This window comes from Onthophagus taurus, chromosome 10 (genome assembly GCF_036711975.1).
Source record: "Onthophagus taurus isolate NC chromosome 10, IU_Otau_3.0, whole genome shotgun sequence".
In the NCBI taxonomy this organism is placed as follows: Eukaryota; Metazoa; Arthropoda; class Insecta; order Coleoptera; family Scarabaeidae; genus Onthophagus; species Onthophagus taurus.
In genome coordinates, this window is record NC_091975.1 from 12283553 (window position 1) to 12293612 (window position 10060).

The 10060-nt window shown below is 24.3% G+C and overlaps 1 long non-coding RNA gene across 1 annotated transcript; it reads right to left on the reverse strand.

Annotated features, from left to right (window-relative positions):
- Positions 1-3710: 3710 nt before the first annotated feature.
- On the reverse strand, positions 3711-7653 carry LOC139431575 (uncharacterized). The gene is made up of 3 exons (XR_011641656.1): positions 4131-7653; positions 3926-4065; positions 3711-3869 (listed from the first exon to the last, which is right to left on the reverse strand). It is a non-coding gene; the product is annotated as an uncharacterized lncRNA (long non-coding RNA).
- Positions 7654-10060: the final 2407 nt, after the last annotated feature.

Here is a 10060-nt window from a genome sequence, read left to right on the forward strand (position 1 = left end):
AAGATGATATAATTGAAATTTTTAGGAAAAAATTATTGAAGAAGAAATTGTTGAATTTATATTTAAAATAAAAATTTAAAAAAAATTATATTTTCTATATTTTTATGTATAATGATATGAAATATATGCTAAATTAAAGCTTAAAGGTTCTAGTTTATGATATGATTTAAAAATTGTAAGATGATATTATTAAAAATTTGAGGGAAAAATTATTTTTGAAGAAATTGTTGAATTTATATATAAAATAAGAATTTAAAAAAAATTATATTTTCTAAATTTTTATGTATAATGATATGAAATATATGCTAAATTAAATCTTGAAGGTTCTAGCTTATGATGTGATGTAAAAATTGTAAGATGATATAATTGAAATTTTTAGGAAAAACTTATTTTTGAAGAAATTGTTGAATTTATATATAAAAGAGAAATTTTTAAAAAATTATATTTTCTATGTTTTTATGGATAATGATATGAAATGTATGCTAAATTATAGCTTGAAGGTTCTAGTTTATGATGTGATGTAAAAATAATAATATAATATTATTAAAAATTTGAGGAAAAAATTATTGAAGAAGAAATTGTTGAATTTATGTATAAGATAAAAATTTTAAAAAAATTATATTTTCTAAATTTTTATGGATAAAGATATGAAATATATGCTAAATTAAAGCTTGAAGGTTCTAGTTTATGATGTGATTTAAAAATTGTAAGATGATATTATTAAAAATTTGAGGGAAAAATTATTGAAGAAGAAATTGTTGAATTTATATATAAAATAAAAATTTTAAAAAAATTATATTTTCTATATTTTTATGTATAATGATATGAAATATATGCTAAATTAAATCTTGAAGGTTCTAGTTTATGATGTGATGTAAAAATTGTAAGATGATATAATTGAAATTTTTAGGAAAAACTTATTTTTGAAGAAATTGTTGAATTTATATATAAAAGAGAAATTTTAAAAAAATTATATTTTCTATGTTTTTATGGATAATGATATGAAATGTATGCTAAATTATAGCTTGAAGGTTCTAGTTTATGGTGTGATTTAAACACTAGGTTAATATCGATATATGTGAGCATTTTTCAAAAAACCCTAATTATTTCTCAAACTATTAATGTTAGGCATAGGACATATAGAGTGTAAAAGATGTAAAATGAGACGCCGAAGACGACTAAGTAATAAAATATGGGGGGTGCCATTTAAAAAAATGAAGTTATGATAGTTCTAAATTTCGAAAAGTTAACGTGTCATAGTAAAGTGACCAAACGATCTAGACAGCCGTTCTTGGCACCAAAACATACTCCATCATGTTGTTTAAGTATGTTCTGAATCCTAAATTGATATCTCAAAAATCGAGTGTTCTATGATTTTTTGAACAAATGTCCGTTGGAGCAGATTTTTCTAGAAAAAATCGAATAACTCGAGAACGGCCGAATCAAATTGCAAGAAGTAAAGTTATTTATAAACCTTCAAAACAGACAAATCCAAATATGTAAAAATATACAGGGTGTTCCATTTAAAAAAATAAAGTAGGTGGCGACTTCCGGTATAACCGGAAGTGCTAGAAATCTGAAAATATTTTAGACGAAGAGAACGTAATTGATAATACTTAAGTCTGAATTCTCAATTTTTTATTTTGGCCAGAACCACAGAAACGTCTAATGACCGGTCTCGCTGAGACACCCTGTATAAAAGAGAAATTTTAAAAAAATTATATTTTCTAAATTTTTATGTATAATGATATGAAATATATGTTAAATTAAAGCTTGAAGGTTCTAGTTTATGATATGGTGTAAAAATTGTAATATGATATTATTAAAAATTTAAGGAAAAAATTATTGAAGAAGAAATTGTCAAATTTATAAATAAAAGAAATTTTAAAAAAATTATATTTTCTAAATTGTTATGTATAATGATATGAAATATATGTTAGATTAAAGCTTGAAAATTCTAGTTTATGATATCATACAAAAATTATAAGATAATATTATTGAAATTTCCAGAAAAAAATTATTAAAGAGGATATTGTCTAATTTATTAATCAAAAATTAAAGAAATTTTCAAAAAATCATATCTACTATATTTTTATGAATAATGATATGATATGTGTCTCAAATTGTAGCTTAAACATTCTAGTTTATGATGTGATATAGAAAATATAAGATCGTATTATTGAAATTTCAAAGAAATAAACATAAAAATTATAAAATGATATTATTAAAATTTCCTGGAAAATATTATTAAAGAGGAGACTCAAATTTATGAATGAAAAATTATACGAAATTTTTAAAAAATCATATCATCTATATTTTTAAAAATCAGAATCAATAACACATATGTTAAATTGTAGCTTAAACATTCTAGTTTATGATATGATATTAAACTTATAAGATAATTTTACAAAAATTGTAAATGATATTTATAAATGATATTTCATATCATTGATAATGATATGAAATATATGTTAAATTAAAGCTTGAAGGTTCTAGTTTATGATATGATTTAAAAATTGTAAGATGATATTAATAAAAATTTGAGGAAAAAATTATTTTTGAAGAAATTGTTAAATTTATATATAAAATAAAAATTTAAAAAAAATTATATTTCCTAAATTTTTATGGATAATGATATGAAATATATGTTAAATTAAAGCTTGAAGGTTCTAGTTTATGATGTGATTTAAAAATTGTAAGATGATATTAATAAAAATTTGAGGAAAAAATTATTTTTGAAGAAATTGTTAAATTTATATATAAAATAAAAATGTTAAAAAAATTATATTTTCTAAATTTTTATGTATAATGATATGAAATATATGCTAAATTAAAGGTTGAAGGTTCTAGTTTATGATGTGATGTAAAAATTGTAAGATGATATTATTAAAAATTTGAGGAAAAAATTATTGAAGAAGAAATTGTTGAATTTATATATAAAATGAAAATTTAAAAAAAATTATATTTTCTAAATTTTTATGGATAATGATATGAAATATATGTTAAATTAAAGCTTGAAGGTTCTAGTTTATGATGTGATTTAAAAATTGTAAGATGATATTAATAAAAATTTGAGGAAAAAATTATTTTTGAAGAAATTGTTAAATTTATATATAAAATAAAAATGTTAAAAAAATTATATTTTCTAAATTTTTATGTATAATGATATGAAATATATGCTAAATTAAAGCTTGAAGGTTCTAGTTTATGATGTGATGTAAAAATTGTAAGATGATATTATTAAAAATTTGAGGAAAAAATTATTGAAGAAGAAATTGTTGAATTTATATATAAAATAAAAATTTTAAAAAAATTATATTTTCTAAATTTTTATGGATAATGATATGAAATATATGTTAAATTAAAGCTTGAAGGTTCTAGTTTATGATGTGATGTAAAAATTGTAAGATGATATTATTAAAAATTTGAGGAAAAAATTATTGAAGAAGAAATTGTTGAATTTATATATAAAATAAAAATTTTAAAAAAATTATATTTTCTAAATTTTTATGGATAATGATATGAAATATATGCTAAATTAAAGCTTGAAGATTCTAGTTTATTATATGATATAAAAATTATAAGGTAATATTATTAAAATTTTCAAAAAAAAATTAATTACGAGAAATCTGTCAAATTTATGAAATTATAATTATAATTTATGAATTTATTATTTTTTTGAAAAAATTAATTGATATAAAAGTCGTCGATTAATTTGAAATTAAAATTTTATTATTTTTTCCCCCTTTTGAGATGCGCTTACATTCTTATTCATAATTTAAAAGATTAAACAGCGAAAAGATGCTTTTAGTATTGGCAGTTTTCTGGATAGATGGAGGGTATATTTGCTGTGGAGGTGCTATTCAAGCCTTTAAAACAAACTAAAATTAATTTGTACTATAATTAAATCAATACAGTTACTCACAATGCTCTTCTTTAGTTAAACTGTCAACAACTTTATCCACAAGTTTTATGACTTGATCCCCAAAATTATTAACTGAAAATGTTTGTTATTATTATTACTCTTATTTTTTTAGAGCGATAGATACTGCAATGCATCTTTGACTAAAACGCAAATATAATAATTATAATTATTTTTGAATAAAAAATGTTTTTATAATAATATTTACGAAAATGCCTATCGGATCCTGGAAGACATTTATCAGTGGTAAATTCAGTAACATCATTAGTAGCGGCCGTAGAAAAGAGGACAATTTCTAATAAAAAAATAATCACAGTGAAAAAAGAAAAAATAAAAAAACTCACGAGAAACGGTTAAAACGACAAAAATAACTTTCATTTTAATCGGACTAACTGATCAAACCTAAATGTGTACCGATTGCTACCCAAACTAACCCTTTTATACGAAAAATGGAGAAAAATTTTAAAATATTCATACATTGCAATGTCAAGTGCAAACCGATTGCGAAAAAATGAAAATTGGTTTGTTTTTCCGCTTCGTAAGCGATCGCCCTCCTAATGGAAAAGGAAAATTTTTCAGGAAAAGTATTTCCACGTAACCTCTAATTTTAATATTTTCCCATTTTTTTCGATATTCATGCATCTGAGAATAAAAGTAAAAGATAACAATATTATTAAGAATTAAATTTGCTACAACTTTCGTTTAAAAAGTTTTTTTGTAATATCCGATTCCTAAATGTTACCATTAATTGATAAAACAACGAAATTCATCAAATTCTCATATTTTCGCTTCTTTCTCCATATTATAGCATCTGACAGCAAAAATGAAAGAGATCAATATTATTAAGAATTAAATTTGCTACAACATTTGTTTAAGAAGTTTTTTTGTAATATGCTCCGATTCCCAAATGTTACCATTAATTGATAAAACAACGAAATTCATCAAATTTTAATATTTTCGCTTCTTTCTCCGTATTGAGGCATCTGACAGCAAAAGTGAAAGAGAGCAATATTGTTAATAATAAAATTTGCTACAACTTTCGCTTAAAAAGTTTTTTCGTAATACGCTCCGATTTTTAAATGTTACCATTAATTGTTAAAGCAACGAAATTCATCAAATTTTAACATTTTCGCTTCTTTCTCCATATTGAGGCATATGACAGCAATAGTGAAAGACAGCAATATTGTTAATAATAAAATTTGCTACAACTTTCGTTTAAAAAGTTTTTTTGTAATATGCTCCGATTTTTAAATGTTATCATTAATTGATAAAACAACGAAATTCATCAAATTTTCATATTTTCGCTTCTTTCTCCGTATTGAGGCATATGACAGCAAAAGTGAAACAGAGCAATATTGTTAATAATAAGATTTGCTACAACTTTTGTTTAAAAAGTTTTTTTGTAATATGCTCCGATTCCCAAATGTTACCATTAATTGTTAAAGCAACGAAATTCATCAAATTTTCATATTTTCGCTTCTTTCTCCATATTGACGCATCTGACAGCAAAAATAAAAGAGAGCAATATTATTAAGAATTAAATTTGCTACAACTTTTGTTTAAAAAGTGTTTTTGTAATATGCTCCGATTTCCAAATGTTACCATTAATTGTTAAAGCAACGAAATTCATCAAATTTTCATATTTTCGCTTCTTTCTCCATATTGAGGCATATGACAGCAATAGTGAAAGAGAGCAATATTGTTAATAATAAAATTTGCTACAACTTTTGTTTAAAAAGTTTTTTTGTAATATGCTCCGATTCCCAAATGTTACCATTAATTGATAAAACAACGAAATTCATCAAATTTTCATATTTTCGCTTCTTTCTCCATATTGACGCATCTGACAGCAAAAATAAAAGAGAGCAATATTAGTAAGAACTAATTTGCTACAACTTTTGTTTAAAAAGTGTTTTTGTAATATGCTCCGATTCCCAAATGTTACCATTAATTGATAAAACAACGAAATTCATCAAATTTTTATATTTTCGCTTCTTTCTCCATATTAAAGCATCTGACAGCAAAAATGAAAGAGAGCAATATTATTAAGAATTAAATTTGCTACAACTTTCGTTTAAAAAGTTTTTCTGTAACATGCTCCGATTCCCAAATGTTACCATTAATTGATAAAACAACGAAATTCATCAAATTTTCATATTTTCGCTTCTTTCTCCGTATTGAGGCATCTGACAGCAAAAGTGAAACAGAGCAATATTGTTAATAATAAGATTTGCTACAACTTTCGTTTAAAAAGTTTTTTTGTAATATGCTCCGATTCCCAAATGTTACCATTAATTGACAAAACAACGAAATTCATCAAATTTTCATATTTTCGCTTCTTTCTCCATATTGAGATATCTGACAGCAAAAGTGAAACAGAGCAATATTGTTAATAATAAGATTTGCTACAACTTTCGTTTAAAAAGTTTTTTTGTAATATGCTCCGATTCCCAAATGTTACCATTAATTGACAAAACAACGAAATTCATCAAATTTTCATATTTTCGCTTCTTTCTCCATATTGAGATATCTGACAGCAAAAGTGAAACAGAGCAATATTGTTAATAATAAGATTTGCTACAACTTTCGTTTAAATAGTTTTTTTGTAATATGCTCCGATTCCCAAATGTTACCATTAATTGATAAAACAACGAAATTCATCAAATTTTCATATTTTCGCTTCTTTCTCCATATTAAAGCATCTGACAGCAAAAATGAAAGAGAGCAATATTATTAAGAATTAAATTTGCTACAACTTTTGTTTAAAAAGTTTTTCTGTAACATGCTCCGATTCCCAAATGTTACCATTAATTGATAAAACAACGAAATTCATCAAATTTTCATATTTTCGCTTCTTTCTCCATATTGAGATATCTGACAGCAAAAGTGAAACAGAGCAATATTGTTAATAATAAGATTTGCTACAACTTTCGTTTAAAAAGTTTTTTTGTAATATGCTCCGATTCCCAAATGTTACCATTAATTGATAAAACAACGAAATTCATCAAATTTTCATATTTTCGCTTCTTTCTCCATATTAAAGCATCTGACAGCAAAAATGAAAGAGAGCAATATTATTAAGAATTAAATTTGCTACAACTTTTGTTTAAAAAGTTTTTCTGTAACATGCTCCGATTCCCAAATGTTACCATTAATTGATAAAACAACGAAATTCATCAAATTTTCATATTTTCGCTTCTTTCTCCATATTGAGATATCTGACAGCAAAAGTGAAACAGAGCAATATTGTTAATAATAAGATTTGCTACAACTTTCGTTTAAATAGTTTTTTTGTAATATGCTCCGATTCCCAAATGTTACCATTAATTGATAAAACAACGAAATTCATCAAATTTTCATATTTTCGCTTCTTTCTCCATATTAAAGCATCTGACAGCAAAAATGAAAGAGAGCAATATTATTAAGAATTAAATTTGCTACAACTTTTGTTTAAAAAGTTTTTCTGTAACATGCTCCGATTCCCAAATGTTACCATTAATTGATAAAACAACGAAATTCATCAAATTTTCATATTTTCGCTTCTTTCTCCATATTAAAGCATCTGACAGCAAAAATGAAAGAGAGCAATATTATTAAGAATTAAATTTGCTACAACTTTTGTTTAAAAAGTTTTTCTGTAACATGCTCCGATTCCCAAATGTTACCATTAATTGATAAAACAACGAAATTCATCAAATTTTCATATTTTCGCAAATTTCTCCATATTGAGACATCTGACTACAAAAATGAAATAGAGCAATATTGTTAATAATAAAATTTGCTACAACCTTTGTTTAAAAAGTTTTTTTGTAATACGCTCCGATTTACAAATGTTACCATTAATTGTTAAAACAACGAAATTCATCAAATTTTCATATTTCCGCTTCTTTCTCCATATTGAAGCATCTGACAGCAAAAGTGAAACAGAGCAATATTGTTAACAATAGAATTTGCTACAACTTTTGTTTAAAAAGTTTTTTTGTAATATGCTCTGATTCCCAAATGTTACCATTAATTGATAAAAACAACGAAATTTATCAAATTTTCATATTTTCGTTTCTATGTCCATATTGAAGCATCTGACAACAAAAATGAAAGAGAGGAATATTGTTAATAATAAAATTTGCTACAACTTTCGTTTAAAAAGTTTTTTTGTAATATGCTTTGATTTTTAGATGTTACCATTAATTAATAAAACAACGAAATTCATCAAATTTTCATATTTTCGCTTCTTTCTGCATAGTGAAGCATCTGACAGCAAAAATGAAAGAGAGCAATATTATTAAGAATTAAATTTGCTACAACTTTCGTTTAAAAAGTTTTTTTGTAACATGCTGCGATACCCAAATGTTACCATTAATTTATAAAACAACGAAATTCATCAAATTTTCATATTTTCGCTTCTTTCTGCATAGTGAAGCATCTGACAGCAAAAATGAAAGAGAGCAATATTATTAAGAATTAAATTTGCTACAACTTTCGTTTAAAAAGTTTTTTTGTAACATGCTGCGATACCCAAATGTTACCATTAATTGATAAAACAACGAAATTCATTAAATTTTCATATTTTCGCTTCTTTCTGCATAGTGAAGCATCTGACAGCAAAAATGAAAGAGAGCAATATTATTAAGAATTAAATTTGCTACAACTTTTGTTTAAAAAGTTTTTCTGTAACATGCTCCGATTCCCAAATGTTACCATTAATTGATAAAACAACGAAATTCATCAAATTTTCATATTTTCGCAAATTTCTCCATATTGAGACATCTGACAACAAAAATGAAATAGAGCAATATTGTTAATAATAAAATTTGCTACAACCTTTGTTTAAAAAGTTTTTTTGTAATACGCTCCGATTTACAAATGTTACCATTAATTGTTAAAACAACGAAATTCATCAAATTTTCATATTTCCGCTTCTTTCTCCATATTGAAGCATCTGACAGCAAAAGTGAAACAGAGCAATATTGTTAACAATAGAATTTGCTACAACTTTTGTTTAAAAAGTTTTTTTGTAATATGCTCTGATTCCCAAATGTTACCATTAATTGATAAAAACAACGAAATTTATCAAATTTTCATATTTTCGTTTCTATGTCCATATTGAAGCATCTGACAACAAAAATGAAAGAGAGGAATATTGTTAATAATAAAATTTGCTACAACTTTCGTTTAAAAAGTTTTTTTGTAATATGCTTTGATTTTTAGATGTTACCATTAATTAATAAAACAACGAAATTCATCAAATTTTCATATTTTCGCAAATTTCTCCATATTGAGACATCTGACAACAAAAATGAAAGAGAGCAATATTGTTAATAATAAAATTTGCTACAACCTTTGTTTAAAAAGTTTTTTTGTAATACGCTCCGATTTATAAATGTTACCATTAATTTTTAAAAGAACGAAATTCATCAAATTTTCATATTTTCGCTTCTTTCGCTATATTGAAGCATGTGATGGCAAAAATGAAAGAGAGCAATATTGTTAATAATAAAATTTGCTACAACTTTCGTTTAAAAAGTTTTTTTGTAACATGCTGCGATACAAAATGTTACCATTAATTGATAAAACAACGAAATTCATCAAATTTTCATATTTTCGCTTCTTTCTGCATAGTGAAGCATCTGACAGCAAAAATGAAAGAGAGCAATATTATTAAGAATTAAATTTGCTACAACTTTCGTTTAAAAAGTTTTTTTGTAACATGCTGCGATACCCAAATGTTACCATTAATTTATAAAACAACGAAATTCATCAAATTTTCATATTTTCGCTTCTTTCTGCATAGTGAAGCATCTGACAGCAAAAATGAAAGAGAGCAATATTATTAAGAATTAAATTTGCTACAACTTTCGTTTAAAAAGTTTTTTTGTAACATGCTGCGATACCCAAATGTTACCATTAATTGATAAAACAACGAAATTCATCAAATTTTCATATTTTCGCTTCTTTCTGCATAGTGAAGCATCTGACAGCAAAAATGAAAGAGAGCAATATTATTAAGAATTAAATTTGCTATAACTTTCGTTTAAAAAGTTTTTTGTAACATGCTGCGATACCCAAATGTTACCATTAATTGATAAAACAACGAAATTCATCAAATTTTCATATTTTCGCTTCTTTCTGCATAGTGAA